Genomic DNA, 18051 nt, shown 5'->3' on the forward strand with positions numbered 1-18051 from the left:
GCATCCTAATTACCTGTCACATACGTTAAAATAAAGTCAATACATAAAATGTAAAGGTGAGCATACAAGTTTGATAATAGCATATAGAGTTCGAATAGTTACGCATAACCAAGCACGTACACAGAGGAAAACGATGCGTGTTAATTATCGACATGGGACCATCGATACCAACGACTGCGGGTTGACCGTCCGATACGGTTCGCAATATATGATTACCACCGTAATCCATGCAAGTAATTGTCCTTAACAACCCCTGTGTGAACGGGTGCTGAGTCCAAACTATAGTACTATGTTGCTAAGGCAGGTAGATAGCACTCCACGTGTAAACATAATAAACAACATTCATTTAGTCAAGTAGCACATGCAAATGGTCAGCGCTCAAATAGTTTGTGCTTTATTGTGATTTGATAGGTAACGTATGTAACACCCAAAAGTGCTAAAAGCAAAAAGGGTTCGAGTATACTCACAGTGGTTGATTGTGGATTGAAGGGAGCGCTGAGAGTAGGATTAGCCTGAATAGTTCGACATCATAATAATAAGTAACGCGGAAAAGTAAACAAGTGTGAGTGGATCGAATGGGCTGGTCGATCGAACGGTAGGTTCGATCGAACGGGCTGTTCGGTCGGCTGGTATGTCCGGTTGGACAGTCCTGTTCGATCGGCCGGTAGGCTCGATCGGCTGGGCCATTCGAGTGCATTGTTTCTTCCTCTGGTGTGTTTGTGTTTGAGGATTTGAACTTTTGAAGTTTTCGTTGCAGTATTTGAGAGGAAGTGTTCCTACCTTTTAAGTCGATCGATCGAACGGTTCGTTCGATCGGCTAGCTCACTCGATCGGCTAGGAATTCAGAATTAGTCCTCAACTGAATGTCACTCGATCGAACAGTCTGTTCGATCGGCTGGCATTCCTTACTATGAACGAGTTGTGAAAACGATTAAGTGTTGAAGCATAGTATCTCCTGATCCGAACAGTAATGTTTACCAATCGAGTGACCTACTCGATCGAACACTACTTCGTCAATACTATACTTCAAAAGTTTGGAAAAGTGAGACGCCATGTGCTAGCCGATCGGCTGGCCCGGTCGATCGGCTGGTGTATCCGATCGGCTGGGCTGTTCGATCAGCCTAGCCGTTCGGCCAGCAAGTCTGACCTGGTCGGCCTTTCCTCTAACACTTGGTCGTCTGGTTACTTGTCATTATATCGAGGTAGTTTGATAACGAGTTGAACTATGATACCTTCATCCTTACCCGTCTCTCCGGCTCGGATAGGAATCACCCAAGTCCGGCCGGTGAACGGTTTGGAACGTTGGTTTAGAGTCTAACCCAAAATCAGTGAACCTTGTATATAGAATCCGAATCTTAAACCTTTTAACTCGTTAGAATGATTAGTTAGCCGGTTCAAGCTCCGTTTCTAGCGGTTTGAAAGCATTGAGTGTAAAAGATTTGAAAGAAAGTTGGGATTCCTTCTTTCAATCCTTCACAACTTGTAAATGTTTAGATCTTTGATAGATCTTAGCTTGTTTATGTGGAAATCGGTTAGATCTAAGCTAATCATAGTTGAATGAGGCCAAAACATGATGTTCTTCAAGAACACCATGATGACATCACCCAAGAACACTTAGATCTTGGTGATTTCACGGTTAGAATCCAAGTTTTGAAAGATAGAAAGGTGTAGAATCAAGTAATGATCAAAAACGTACAAGAATTAGAGTGAAAACTTACCGGGATTGAGAGAAATCTGAGAAAAGGTGAAGAATAGGAGCTGGCCGGTCAGAACTTTCCAAAAGTGGAAATGAAGACAAGGACAGCCCTATTTATAGGCTTCCAAAAGAGGAAAGTGGCAGCCGATCGGCCAGGAGCTCCGATCGAGTGGGCTGCTCAATCGGCTGGTGTAACAACTGCCACTAAAATCCATAATTAGGATGGTAATTAGCTATTAAGAAAACCCTAATTGAGAAACCCAAGTAATTCTGCACTAACCCTAAAATTTCCAGAATAATCAGAATCAGGATCAGGGCCCCTAAAACTCAAGGGGGGCAAAACCCTAGTTACGATTATCATCATAACTATCTGTCGAAATAGAATTTTAAAAATCTAACGACTCAGCAAGCCTACACACGCAAAAACCTAGTCTATGAAAGTAGGGTGGTCACTCGCGTAGCGCGACGGCTAAGGGGGTACCCCTCGCGCTACGCGACGGTGACAAATTTTCAGTATAAATAGCAGGGTTTGGGACTTGAAATCTGGCACTTGAACGACGTTAAAATTCATAATATACGTCGAGTTATAAGCAAAACAGTTCACAAACACACACGATTATCGAAACGCTGCCGCAATCAGGGTAATAACTCGATCGCTATTACGATTCAACGTCCGATCGATTATAACTATCCAACGATAGTCCGGGTGCTGCTCAATTGAGTTTGTACTTTGATTATTCGTCGTGATTTCGACTTGAATATTAGAGTGCTGTTCGAATTCGGACTATGCTCTGTTATTCGTTGTGAATCCGATTGAATTATCGAGTATTGCACTGATTAATCGTTGTGAAGGTTTAATCTCGTGAATTGATGTAATTGCTGTATTAGTTACTAACCTGTGTGTGTGCATTGTGTTAAATTAGGTTTAAGCAAGGCTAATCAGTAGGCTTATATCTATTGCTCGTTAATCTGCAATGTGAGTCATTCTCCTTTTTAAATTGTTTTCTCACAGTTTGTGAGTAAGTATTACAAAACTTCAAATTATTTTCAAAGGTTATAATTACAGGGATTAAGTCTTTGTAATCACCAAATTACAGCTGGTATGTGGGGTAATTGTGCACATTACTGTTATTATCACTCTATGTGAGTGAATATTACTCTATGTGAGTTATTATTACTCTGTGTGAGTACACCGTCACTATTGGACAATGAGTTAGCCAATAGTGGTATGACCACAGTCACAGAAATGAATCGAGTGACAAATACCCATTCTTGATAATTGGTTGATAGAAACATTGTAATCGCTCTTAATACTGTAAATTATAACTAACGGGTCGTTTTAGAAAACAGAATGATTCACTCAGTATTTCCCTGCTGACAAAACCTTTTTCAAACATGTTTCAGGTGATCTGTGTGATCCAGGAAAAGTGCAGTAAAGCACTATCAAGCTCAGAGAAGTGGCTCAGTGTAAATAAATGAATAAAACGTGTTTTGAAAAATAAAGATTTCTATGTGAAATCAACTTATTGTAAATTATGGGATTTATCCCTTAAACTTTGTGTAATATATTAAACGAGCATATTTCACGGATAAAAGATCCTGTTATAAAAAGACTTCCGCTGCCGCATTAATTAAATACCACGGGAACTGTCTCGCGGTCCCCCGACTCCGTCCAGGGTGGGTCGGGGAGCCGTGACAGCGAAGGTGGTATCAGAGCTAATAATTAAATTGAGCCACTGATCGAGCCACTGATTAAGCCTAAATTAAGCATTTTGGACCATAGTGCTTAATTTTACTAATTGTTATTCTGTGATTATTTGTTTTATTAACTGGCTATTCTTAGTTACAATATGGGTAAGCAAAAGTTGTCTACTATCTACCACAAACTAGATGTGGCATCTCCTTCTAGAAATCCGGTAAACCTAGAAGAAGGAATCTTTGTCCGCAAGGCAAACTATGAGAATCCACTTTCCCCAGAAAAAAGGGATTCGATACTTAAAAAGAGTCAGGAGACAAAGAAACCCCGAACCAAGAGAGTTAGGTTTAACCCCGAAGTTCAAGAGTTGGGTAATAGTACACCTTGGGAAGATAAAATAGACGGGAAATGGGCAAATCTCTATATGCTAGCTACTGTAGCAGAAAATGCTAATCTTTAAATATCCGATAAGTTGGGTCTAGTAAGAGAAATCACAATCCCGTAAATAAATAAAGTCCTAAGTGTGTTTATTTCTGTTGTTCTTTGTATAAATTAGTATGCAATAAAACTTCAGTGTTTTGTTTGTTAAACTTTGTTCCAAAGTTTTAACATTGCATTTTACATATATGCTATGCAGCATGAATGAGATGTCGGAAACATTCCAGAATCTCAACTTATATCCAGTGCCTATTGAAGTCTCTCACGACTTTACTGGTTACATTGCTGACATAGAAGAACCTGTGGAATTCCAAGCTCCACCACTGGAAAAAGCCAAACCTAAAAAGAAGAGAAGATATGTAGGGTGGAGGAAAGTGCGCCGTAGGAAAACTGCCACTAGGAAACTCCCTAAAATAGAAAATCCTGTGAGTGTGAGCAAGGGAAAGGAAATAGAAACTGGAGAAGGTTCGAAATCACCTGAAAAAGAAATAGGAATAGATCTGAAACAAAAGGGAATAGAGATTGGCGAAAGCTCTAAACAATCTGAGGAATTCACATTCCAAGACGAAATAGATCGCCTACTGGAGAATTGTGATGTTTTAGAGCCTATCAACGATAATCTCTTTTCTTACCCGGCTACAGTTCAATTCCCACTAAACCTAGGACCAGCTATTCCAGACCCACTAGTTCATACCAGACCATTAGGCCAAATGGAGGAATGGTGGACCAATGACTGGCAATTCCAAAATATAGTTAACAGTCCTTATAGTTTCCTTCCACAATTTGACCCAGAACCACTCCCAAATCCTCCCATGAGTAATGAAAACCTAGCTGAACTCCGTCAGTTCGGTGAAGAACTGATAGGTATAGGTAATAGGATCAGGGAAATGGGAGAGCATCTAACTTGGAAGTACGATGAAAGGGAGCACCGTTACTAGAACAGTTAGTTAAACCACAGAAAGCCGTATTATATGATAGTAACTTAAAACTCTGTAAAATGGGCAATAAAACTCTGTAAAATACAGTGTGTATGGATGCATATACAATATACTAACAAAGTAAAAGTCGAGAAATCGACAATTTTGGTTATATTCGTATATTGTGATAATCTATGTGTATCTATGTGAATTTTGTCATTGATAAGTTAGACACTAATAATTTTACTAATTAACAGATGGAAAACGTTAATAATGAACCAATTAATGAAGAAAATCAATCTGAGCAAGAACAGGAAGATCAATATATAACTCGACAAGATATCGAGCATTTTATCGCCCAAGGGATAGCTCATGCTATTCCAGAAATTGTAGCTGCTGTTCGAAAACCTGCCGAACCACAATTAATTCCTAGTAAACGTATTCCAGAAGATAACGGCAGTAACAGCATAAATGGAGGCGGCAATCATGACGATCATGATCCGCAGCAGGCCCCACTCCCTAAAAGAATGAAAGCTGCAACGCCTGGTTGCCCTTACAAAGAATTTCTTGCTTGCAAACCCGCTGAATTTGCAGGTAACGAAGGGGCAACTGCAACACTGCGTTGGTTAGAGAAAACCGAAGCAGTAATTGCAATAAGCAAATGTGCCGATGGAGATCAGGTGATGTATGCATCAAATCTATTCAAAGAAGGAGCACTTGAATGGTGGAACACGGTCCTCCAGGCAAAAGGAAGAAGGATAGCCTATGCAATGAGTTGGGAAGAATTTAAGAGTTTAGTGGAAAGAAAATTCTGTCCCGAATACGAGAAGGAACAAATGGCAAACAAGTTCCTAAGTCATCGTATGCTAGGAGTAGATTGTCGGGGATATACTTCGACATTCTTTGAATACGCAAGGGTAGTGCCATCACTGGCTTCGCCAGAACCGGTACTTATCTCTCGTTACATCTGGGGGTTAATTAGTGAAATCCGAAACATCGTTAAAGCTGCGAGACCTCGTACTATTGACGATGCTGTAGAATTAGCTAATACCCTAACAGATGAATTGGTACGCACAAGAGAGGAAGATCGCAAGAAGGAATTAGCTCACAAGATTACCCAAGGATTTCGTGTGGGTAATGCCAAGAAGAGAGGAACCGGACAATCCTCATCATCTCCTTTCTGCAAAATTTGCAAAAAGAAGCATTATGGACAATGCAATATGGTTTGCAATTTTTGCAAAATGAAAGGACATCGGGAAGAAGACTGCAGGAAGAAAACAAAAGTTTGTTATAATTGCAGAGAAAGGGGACACTTTCAATCTGAATGTCCTAAGTTAGCTAAACCTGTAGTTAACCAAACCAAACCAGCTGAAGGAACAACCAAGAGAAATGCACGCGCATTCCAGCTGACTACTCAAGAGGCCGAACTCATTCCAGATGTGATAGCTGGTACGTTCTTAGTTCACAACGTATTTGCAAAAGTATTATTTGACTCTGGTGCGAACCAAAGTTTTATAAATACTTTATTTTGCCAAGATCTTAAGTTACCTCTAACCCCTCTTAGGCAAATCTTCACAGTTGAAACCGTAGAAGGAAATTCTGTGAACATAGATAAAATCTGGCAAGGAGGAAAAATAGAGTTATTAGGCCATAAGTTTTCTGCAAATTTGTTACCAATGAATTTAGCAGGATTCGATGTAGTATTAGGAATGGATTGGTTAATAGCCAACCATGCTCGAATCCTATGTGACAAAAATGCAGTAGAAATTCAAACCCCTACAGGAGAAGTAATTTTGATTACTGGAGATAAACCTCGAAAACCACTAAAATTCATCTCAATAATGAAATTGGCTAGTTATTCGAGAAAACAGGAAATGGTGTATATGATTTCAGTAATCATTAACACTAAGGATAAGGAACTTCAGGATATCCCGGTAGTGTCAAAATACCCAGACGTTTTTCCAGAAGAATTACCTGGATTACCACCTGATAGGGAAGTAGAGTTTAGAATTCATTTAATTCCAGGTACTGCACCAATAGCTAAAGCACCATATAGATTAGCACCTACCGAAATGCTAGAATTGAAAAAGCAATTAGATGAATTATTAAGCAAAGGATTCATACAACCTAGTTCATCCCCTTGGGGTGCACCGGTACTGTTTGTGAAAAAGAAAGATGGATCGATGAGAATGTGTATCGATTATAGAGAATTGAATAAGGTTACAATTAAGAATCGATACCCACTACCTAGGATTGATGATCTTTTTGATCAATTGCAAGGAGCTAGGTATTTCTCTAAGATAGATTTAAGATCCGGATACCATCAGTTGAAAGTACAAGAAGAAGACATACCTAAAACTGCTTTCAGAACTAGGTATGGTCATTATGAGTTTACAGTCATGCCCTTTGGATTAACGAATGCCCCAGCAGCATTCATGGACATGATGAATCGAATCTGTAAACCATACTTGGATAAATTTGTGATCGTTTTCATTGACGATATACTTATTTACTCCAAAAGCCAAAAAGAACATTGTGAACATTTACATGTTCTCTTAACCTTGTTAAGAAACGAAAAGCTTTATGCCAAATTATCAAAATGTGAATTTTGGTTGCAAGAAGTACAATTCTTAGGTCATGTGGTAAATCACGAAGGTATCCATGTAGATCCTGCTAAGATAGAAGCAATTACGAGGTGGAAAGTTCCACAAACAGCTATGGAGATAAGAAGTTTTCTAGGCTTAGCTGGATACTATAGACGATTTATCAAAGATTTTTCTAAGATAGCCGTACCATTAACTAAGTTAACCTGTAAAACTGCTAAGTTTGAATGGGGACCTAGACAAGAAGAAGCCTTTAAGATTTTAAAGCATAGGTTGACAAATGCACCAATTTTAGCTTTACCCGAAGGAACAGAAGATTTTGAAGTATATTGTGATGCTTCAAAATTAGGATACGGATGTGTGTTAATGCAACGCAAGAAGGTAATTGCGTATGCCTCTAGACAATTGAAAAAGCACGAAGAAAATTATACGACTCATGATCTAGAATTAGGAGCCATAATTTTTGCCCTTAAAATTTGGAGACACTATCTGTATGGAAGTAAGTTTACTGTCTATACCGATCATAAAAGTTTAAGATATATATTTGGGCAAAAAGAATTAAACATGAGGCAAAGAAGATGGGTGGAGATGCTAAGCGATTACGACTGTGATATCCAATATCACGAAGGAAAGGCAAATGTAGTTGCAGATGCCTTAAGTCGTAAGTACCATGAGAAACAGAAACGAGTTCGTGCTCTGAGGTTAAATCTACAAGTAGATTTAATGGCACAAATTAAAGAAGTCCAGAAAACAGCAATCAAAGATGATGCTGAAGGAATGAAAGGTTACCTAAAAGAATTAGAACAAGGAAATGATGGAATTTGGAAATTCCATAAGAAACGAATTTGGGTACCTAAGCAAGGAGAATTAAGAAATAAGATCTTAGAAGAAGCTCATAAATCTAGGTATACTATGCACCCAGGAAACAATAAGATGTACCAAGATTTAAGGAATAATTTCTGGTGGATAGGAATGAAAAAGGATATAGCCGAATACGTATCCAAGTGCTTAACTTGTTCACAAGTTAAAGCTGAACACCAGAAACCTTCAGGACTACTACAACAGTTAGAAATGCCTGTATGGAAATGGGAACTTATAACAATGGACTTTGTTACAAAGTTACCCAAAACCAAAAGAGGTAATGATGCGATTTGGGTAATTGTAGACCGCTTAACCAAATCAGCTCATTTCCTACCAATGAAAGAAACCTTTAGTATGGAAAGGTTAGCACAACTCTACGTGGACGAGGTAGTATCCCTACATGGAGTCCCGCTCTCCATTGTATCGGATAGAGATAGTCGATTTACTTCGCATTTCTGGAAAAGTTTTCAGAAAGCAATGGGAACTCGACTAAATATAAGTACTGCTTATCATCCACAAACAGACGGACAGAGTGAAAGGACAATACAAACTCTAGAGGACATGCTCCGAGCATGTGTAATTGACTTTGGTGGTAATTGGGATAGCCATTTGCCATTAATTGAATTCTCCTATAACAATAGTTATCATTCAAGCATCGAAGCTGCACCATTTGAAGCACTCTACGGACGTAAGTGCAGAACTCCAGTATGTTGGGCAGAAATCGGAGAAAGTCAATTATCAGGTCCTGAAATTGTACAAGAAACTACTGACAAGATAACTCAAATCAAGGAAAGACTGAAAACCGCTCGAGATCGTCAGAAAAGCTATGCAGACAATCGTCGTAAGCCTTTAGAATTTCAAATAGGAGATAAAGTACTTTTAAAAGTTTCTCCTTGGAAAGGAGTAGTGCGATTCGGTAAGAAAGGAAAGCTAAGTCCAAGATACGTTGGACCATTCCCTGTGATTCAACGAATAGGACCAGTTGCTTATCGTTTACAACTACCAGAAGAATTAGCTGGAGTACATGATGTATTTCATGTATCCAATCTTAAGAAATGCTTAGCAGACGAATCCCTGGTAATACCTCTTCAAGATGTAGAGGTAAACGAAAAGTTAAAGTTTATAGAGAAACCGTTACAGATCGAAGATAGAAAAGTCAAGTTCCTCAAGCACAAACGACTAGTGCTAGTAAAAGTCAAATGGAATTCAAGAAGAGGACCAGAATACACTTGGGAACTGGAATCGGAAATAAAGCGAAAGTACCCTCATCTATTTCAGTAAATCTCGAGGACGAGATTTTTCTTAAGGTGGGGAGGATGTAACAACTGCCACTAAAATCCATAATTAGGATGGTAATTAGCTATTAAGAAAACCCTAATTGAGAAACCCAAGTAATTCTGCACTAACCCTAAAATTTCCAGAATAATCAGAATCAGGATCAGGGCCCCTAAAACTCAAGGGGGGCAAAACCCTAGTTACGATTATCATCATAACTATCTGTCGAAATAGAATTTTAAAAATCTAACGACTCAGCAAGCCTACACACGCAAAAACCTAGTCTATGAAAGTAGGGTGGTCACTCGCGTAGCGCGACGGCTAAGGGGGTACCCCTCGCGCTACGCGACGGTGACAAATTTTCAGTATAAATAGCAGGGTTTGGGACTTGAAATCTGGCACTTGAACGACGTTAAAATTCATAATATACGTCGAGTTATAAGCAAAACAGTTCACAAACACACACGATTATCGAAACGCTGTCGCAATCAGGGTAATAACTCGATCGCTATTACGATTCAACGTCCGATCGATTATAACTATCCAACGATAGTCCGGGTGCTGCTCAATTGAGTTTGTACTTTGATTATTCGTCGTGATTTCGACTTGAATATTAGAGTGCTGTTCGAATTCGGACTATGCTCTGTTATTCGTTGTGAATCCGATTGAATTATCGAGTATTGCACTGATTAATCGTTGTGAAGGTTTAATCTCGTGAATTGATGTAATTGCTGTATTAGTTACTAACCTGTGTGTGTGCATTGTGTTAAATTAGGTTTAAGCAAGGCTAATCAGTAGGCTTATATCTATTGCTCGTTAATCTGCAATGTGAGTCATTCTCCTTTTTAAATTGTTTTCTCACAGTTTGTGAGTAAGTATTACAAAACTTCAAATTATTTTCAAAGGTTATAATTACAGGGATTAAGTCTTTGTAATCACCAAATTACAGCTGGTATGTGGGGTAATTGTGCACATTACTGTTATTATCACTCTATGTGAGTGAATATTACTCTATGTGAGTTATTATTACTCTGTGTGAGTACACAGTCACTATTGGACAATGAGTTAGCCAATAGTGGTATGACCACAGTCACAGAAATGAATCGAGTGACAAATACCCATTCTTGATAATTGGTTGATAGAAACATTGTAATCGCTCTTAATACTGTAAATTATAACTAACGGGTCGTTTTAGAAAACAGAATGATTCACTCAGTATTTCCCTGCTGACAAAACCTTTTTCAAACATGTTTCAGGTGATCTGTGTGATCCAGGAAAAGTGCAGTAAAGCACTATCAAGCTCAGAGAAGTGGCTCAGTGTAAATAAATGAATAAAACGTGTTTTGAAAAATAAAGATTTCTATGTGAAATCAACTTATTGTAAATTATGGGATTTATCCCTTAAACTTTGTGTAATATATTAAACGAGCATATTTCACGGATAAAAGATCCTGTTATAAAAAGACTTCCGCTGCCGCATTAATTAAATACCACGGGAACTGTCTCGCGGTCCCCCGACTCCGTCCAGGGTGGGTCGGGGAGCCGTGACAGCTGGCAAGATGCTAGCCGATCGGGCTGGCCTGTTCGATCAGGTTGCTTCCTGTTAGATCCGCAACACACTTTGAGTATTTTGCGGGACGGTTTTCGACGTTTCGATTTCGATGGACGATGATACGAATACGATAGGGTTCCTAGTCAAATTACTTTTAATCCCAACCACTATATCTAACATACAATCTTCTATAAGTCACGTTTCGATGTCGGTTTCGATTGAGTTTGATTGCCTTTCGAGTTTCGATTCGATTTTCGATTGATTCGCTTGAATACCACACCAAACATAAAGTAAACACGCACAAGTAACACATAGGGCACACACACGTATAACAATACCACAATTCGCATAATTCGAGTCTCGAGTTCGATGATTGTTAGATCGGTTTGAATACTGATTAGTTAACTTTATCGCATTGTTACTTCCTATCATTCACAGTCGTAGATCGGTTCGCGTTAAAACACATTCGATTACTTCGATTCTTGCTGATTACAACACTTACTCCACATAATACAACTAGAACATAAAATAGACTATCTACAGTCAAAGAAAGTCAAAGTTGACTTGGACTTTGACTTTGACATTCGAAAACACGGGGTGTTACAATAATACACTACCATTACCTCCTACCATCCATAATACAACATTATTACCTCCTACCATCCATAATACAATACCATTACCAATATTTTCACTTTATTACATGTATATCAACACCATTTATACCATCCAATCATCATATTACATCATAAAGTAACAACTATAGCCAAACCATCAACCACTAGATATAACTAACCAAAAAACATGTATATGGGCCTACTTCTCCATTCAAAATCACAAACTTTTTGTACCAAAACATGTTATATCATGGTTATACCTAATGATACACATGTGTATTTTGAATATGTAATGTAAAAAGTAGTGTATTGTAGATGGTATTGTAAATTAAAGTGCAATTGTCTATTACTGATAACGTATTACGGAATTTGTTGAAGTAATGATACATATGCACATGTGCATAGATAACTGTTACTCGAAAAAAAAAACGTTTTTTTTTTTGTGTAACTAAATATAGCGATTTTTGTTAAAAAAAATATTAAAAAAAAAATTTAAGTGCTTTTTTGATTTTTTTTAGATTTTATTTTGTGTCCACATTGGTTCTCGCGGTTCTCGCAATAAGGGTGGTTCTCGCATGAACCTTACCCTATACATATATACGGGAATATTTGGCGGTTAATTATGACGGGAACAACCGTCGTTTAAACGGTGATACCCTTCAACCGTCACACCTTCATAATTATAAGTTCTAATACATATCGAATAAATAAGTAACAAACTAATCACTAACATAATTAAGTTTATATATCTAATATTAAATCGTCATCCCAAATAGAGATGACATTATTATTGAAAGTTTTTCAAAAATGACATTAGTTGTGAAAATGTTTCAAGAAGGATACTAGTTCTGCAAACAAAAAAACTCCATGATCATGCATGCAATCATTTCTTTACCCCTTCACATGACTTGAATTGAGATAATTGACAGGATTCGGCGGAAGTGAAGGAGCTAGAGAATAAAGTGAGCGCGATATCGAGTATGAAAACGGTGGTTCAAGTAGTTTTCAGTTGCTTGAGCTCGTAGATGACTTTGAAAGGTTAGGCCTAGGCTATCGGTTCCAAACCAATGTAGCAAGACTACTCACCAAAGTAGCTTCAATAAATGACATTAAAGAAGAAGACAATCTTCATGCAGTTTCCCTTAAATTTAGACTTCTTAGAGAGCATGGTTATCATGTGTCGCAAGGTAATTCAAAGTTCTAAATGCAATGATATATTGAGAACCGTCTTAACCTTTGGACATTTAACATTCTTATTTACAAACATACATTTACAAGTTGATGGCGTTATGGCGGGAATAGTTTTCGAGAGTGGTTGGCAAAAAGTGGCGGCAACTTTTGTTTTTTTTTGTTTTTTTTATATAATAGTTATTTATAGGTCATGCCAAATTACAATTTTATCCTAAGTGTAAAATTATGATTTTGCCCCTGATTAAAAATAAAATTTTACCTTTGCCCCTGCTTAAATTTACGATTTTGCCCTTAGTTAAAAAATACAATTTTGCCCTCAGTTCAAAATAAAATTATGGTTTTGCCGTCAGCTAGAGTCCTGCCAAATTACGATTTGGTTCCTAGTTTAAAATTACGATTTTGCCCCCAGCTAAAAATTGAGATTTTGCCTGCAGTTAAAATATTACGATTTTGCCCCAAATTCAAAATAAAAAATGATTTTGCCCTTAGTTCAAAATATTATTTTACCTCCATTTTAAAATTACGATTTTACCTCAGCTAAAAATTGCAATCTTGCCTTCGTTTTTTTTCTTTGGCAAAATCATGGTAGTGTTTTATTTTACTTTGTTGACTCAATTTTGTTTTTATTCATGTCAAACAGCTGTCTAGCACTCGCTAATTGGTCTTGACAAATTATTGTTTTGCCCCCAACTCTAAATTAAAAGCTTGTCATCGTTTTAGTTATCTTTTTATCAATAACTATGGTACTGATTTTCTTTAATTGATTAACTTGATGTATCTTTTTTTATATCGTGTTATAAGTAGCATGTATAACTAACCGACATAAAGACGTACATGTTATTAAACTAAAAAATGCCCGGTTTAGCGTCCCGCAGCGCGGGCGACGCATAACTCTAGTTATTATATAAAATTGACTTGGTTGCATGTGTATTTTAATATGTTTTATATTTATGTTAAAAATAATAGCATTGATATCATTTTGTCTAAATGCATACGCATGTACACATTGTGCTACTTTCAAATAAAAAATCATAGAAAAAAAAATTATAAAATCAAAGATTCAGCGTGGGAATAGAACATTGTGCTACTTTCAAATCAAAGATCAAAGAAAAAAAAATATATAAAATCAAAGATTCAGCGTGGAAATAGAAATAAACTATTTTTTTTTTCAGTTTTACCTGTTTCATTGAATCACTGTGTCTTATGTCCAATGCTTGATTTAAAACTACTATCGAGCCGGGGGTCTCACCAGAAGCAGCCTCTCTATTTCTATGGGATAGAGGTAAGGTTGTCTACATTTTACCCTACTCAGACCCTACCTTAACTTTGCTATTGGTGGAATTTACTGAGTATGACGATGATAATGCCATATGCCCATATATATATGCTCAAAGATTTATCATAAATAAGATGCAACTCATTTTATATGTCTCTGCACTGCTCACATGATTAACTAGCTGATTACTTGGAACTAATCAGATTTTCTTAAGAGATTCAAGGACAGCCATGGTGGCTTAATACAATCATGTGATGCCAAAGCACTGTTAAGTATATATGAAGCTTCATATCTGGCACTCGAGAGCGAATTAGATCTGCATGAGGCCAAGCTATTTGCCACTGAGAATTTACTGAAGCAAAGTGGTCAAGTACACAAAGTAATGCACGACCACATAATTTATGCATTGGATATCCCTTTATATCATAGGATGCAAAGATTACAAGCTAGATGGTACATTGACCAGTGGCGGAGCTTGACCAAAAGTTTCGAGGGGGCGTAAAGTAATGGGACCCAAAAAACTTTTTTCCTATCGTTATGTTTCGGTTCGTGTCGGGTTGGCTATTCGATTCAAATCGGGTCAAATAATAATAGTTCCAAATAAAAGAAAGTGTATATTTACCAAACTACCCATCATTTATATACAAAGTTTATAAATATTTAGAATATACAATTTAGGAAAAATAATCTGGGGGTGATCCTATATAATTTTAAAATTTTCGGACGAAAAATCGGAACTTGTACACTTCTAACCGAAATATTGGGGTGGGCGGGTGCACCCCCGAGCACCCACTATCCTCCGCCTCTGACATTGACGCGTATGGTAAACGAAAAGATGCAAATAGACTTCTGCTTGAACTTGCTATATTAGATTTTAACATGGTCAATCGGAAAACAAGAAAGATCTTCAACAAGTGTCAAAGTAAGCAAACATCCTCTTTTGGCACCTATAAGAGCATATGGTTTACAGGTGTGAGCATGGGCGTGGATGGAGCACACCACGCATGAGAGCTCACTTCGTGAGCACAACAACGGAAGTTTTCTAAACTTTTTCAGCCAATCAATCAAACACATAACCCTTTTATATTTTTATTATACTATTCAACTTACTATCTAATTTGATTTTTCTCAAATAACTTGTAATCATTGGTTCTAAAAAATGAAATACTAAGTTGTTTTTAAATTAAATGATTTTTTGGTCTCGTACGATTTTCATTATTTTAACAAAACATATGTTTTATTTTTATTGTAATAATACTTATTTAGATGCTGTTAACATTAATTGGAGGGAAGTAATGAGTAAATTGTTTTCTAAAAAAATCAAAAAGTGCCTCATTCACACTCACCTCGCCCTGTCCGAAGTGAGCGAGCAATGTGAGCCCTCTCCTGTCTAGGTGTGCGCCTACGTTGCTCGCTCACTTCGGACAGGGCATACTGCCCACCCTAAGGTTTCCTAACGACTTTATTTTTGCATCTGTTATATAACTCACGATAATATGTCATAATAGATGGTGGAAAAATACAGACCTATCAAAAAAGTTGAGCTTCATCAGGGACCGGCTCATGGAATGCTTCTTTTGGAGTGTTGGAATTGTATTCGAACCTCAATACTATTCCTGTCGCATAATGCTAACGAAAGTTCTCGCGTTAATAACGACATTTGATGACATCTATGATATTTATGAATCTCTAGATGAGCTCAAGGCCCTCACAACTGCTGTCAAAAGGTTCAATATATAGATTCATGAACATATCCCAAGTTCAGTTATCCTTTTTTAAAGTGCATTGACGATACTATGATCATCATTTTAGGTGGGACATTAATGCGGTGGAAAATATGCCTGATGATTTGCATGTAGGCTTCCTTGCTCTTTTCAATACCGTTAATGAAATGGGTTATGACACTTTAATTACACAACGAAGAAACATTATACCAACCCTTGCAAAAGTGGTTAGTTTGCCGTTTTATTTTATTGGTTGAAGAAACATATGATTGATTATAGATTCTTATTAAAAATGGGTTATTTGTATAAATGTTTAGTGAGAAATGAAGATATAATAAAGTCACATTTGTCATAAGGGTTTTGAAAATAACTCATCATTTGAAAAAAAAAAAAAAAAAAAAAAAAAAAAAAAACTTTGATCTTGTATCTTACTTCTTTCCATCCAATTAGTGGGGGGAATTATGTGAAGCATTCTTTGTGGAAGCGAAGTGGACTCAAACCAATTACATGCCAACACTAGAAAATTATCTTGATAACGCGTGGCATTCAGCTTCCGGAGTGGTTATACTTACTCATGGGTACTACTTATCAATGAATCAAGACGTCAAGACAGATGCAACTGAATCCTTGGAAAAATGCCATGATCTTTTCAAATGGTCTTCGATGATTTTCCGACTTTACAACGATTTAGTTACTTCATCGGTATGCTTTATATTCCAATAAAAATTATCACTATTGTTTTTACCGAATGTTTTATTTACTTGCATAGGAGGAGATAGATAAAGGCCAAGACGCAAATGCAATATCATGTTACATGCACGAAACTGGTGTTAGTGAGGAAGTTGCACGCGAATATATAAAAACTCTAATCGACAAAGCGTGGATGAAAATGATCACGGCACGAGTTGCTTGTTCTGCAGACTTGGCATATCCAATCATTGATATGGCCATTAATTTGGCTAGAGTTTCAAATTCTATGTACCAATATGGAGATGGACATGGAGCTCCTGATGATAGAGTCAGGGACCGAGTATTGTCCGTGATTGTTGAGCCCATTACAATTAGGGGAAAAGAGAAATGATATTGTTAATAAAACTACAATTTACTTCTGAATTCATATCCTACATTTGAAGAAAACTACAACTTATATTTGGTAAATCAATTTCATAATCATTCAAAGTTCAAACAATTTCAAGCTTCCAAACATGGCCCCTACCTGCCATATAAAGAGGTCTGCATATTACTAGGCTTCTGGTTGCTGATGGGCTGTGGATGCGGGCTGCTAAACTGAATGGACATTAGTGGGCTGCATAATCGTTGCTATTAAAGTAGAAATGTAAAAAAAAAAAAAAAAAAAAAAAAAAAACCATCGCTTTCGGCCCTCCAAACCGAATTAGAGCATTCACATCCCTTCCTTCTTTTTTACCTTATAATTTTACTAAAAGCAACTACATTTTCTCTCTCTTTTCAATTAAATAATATTTTTTTATACTTTTCTCATTACATTTTCTCTCTATTCCAATAACAACCATTTTCAAAATATATTAAAAAATTACAGATAAACACTAACAATTTCTCTTTCTCTACTCACAACCACTTTCAACCACCTACAATCATTTTTCAATTTCATAATATAAAAACCATCGACTTCAGCCCTCCAAACAGATTTATAACCTGGCCTGCAAATGTTTGGCCCAAACCGCTTTGAGCCCTAGGCGACCCTAGCCCACCGGTTTGGTAACAATTTGAGATTTGAAGGAAAATGCCGGTTTTAAACCTGGCCCGATTCGGTTTATTAATAGGTTTGGGCCCGAACCAGTTTAGAACATGACCTTAATCAATTCCTATAGGATTGGGCTTTTTAATCTAAAATAGATTCATAGCCTGAATTGTTTTTTGAGTAAACTGCTAAAATCGTCCCTGTGGTTTGACTCAAATTGCTAGATCAGTCCAAAATCAACTTTTTTTGCTAAAACAGTCCCTGAGCCTAGTTTCTGTTGCTATTTCAGTCCAATAAATTAACACCGTTAGAACCTCTGTTAACGAATGGGTAAAACTGCTAAATTCGTCCCTGAGGTTTGATTCAAGTTGCTAGATCAGTCCAAAATCATGTTTTTTGAATTTGTTAATTATAAACTTATTTAGGTATATAATTTTTCTAGACTTGCATTAATTTTTTGAATTTGTTAATTATAAACTTATTTA

The 18051-nt window shown here is 37.1% G+C and overlaps 1 pseudogene; it reads left to right on the top strand.

The window, feature by feature from the left end:
* Positions 1–14504: 14504 nt before the first annotated feature.
* LOC110923898 lies at positions 14505–16927 on the top strand (annotated as a pseudogene).
* Positions 16928–18051: the final 1124 nt, after the last annotated feature.

Source organism: Helianthus annuus, chromosome 17 (assembly GCF_002127325.2).
Source record: "Helianthus annuus cultivar XRQ/B chromosome 17, HanXRQr2.0-SUNRISE, whole genome shotgun sequence".
In the NCBI taxonomy this organism is placed as follows: Eukaryota; Viridiplantae; Streptophyta; class Magnoliopsida; order Asterales; family Asteraceae; genus Helianthus; species Helianthus annuus.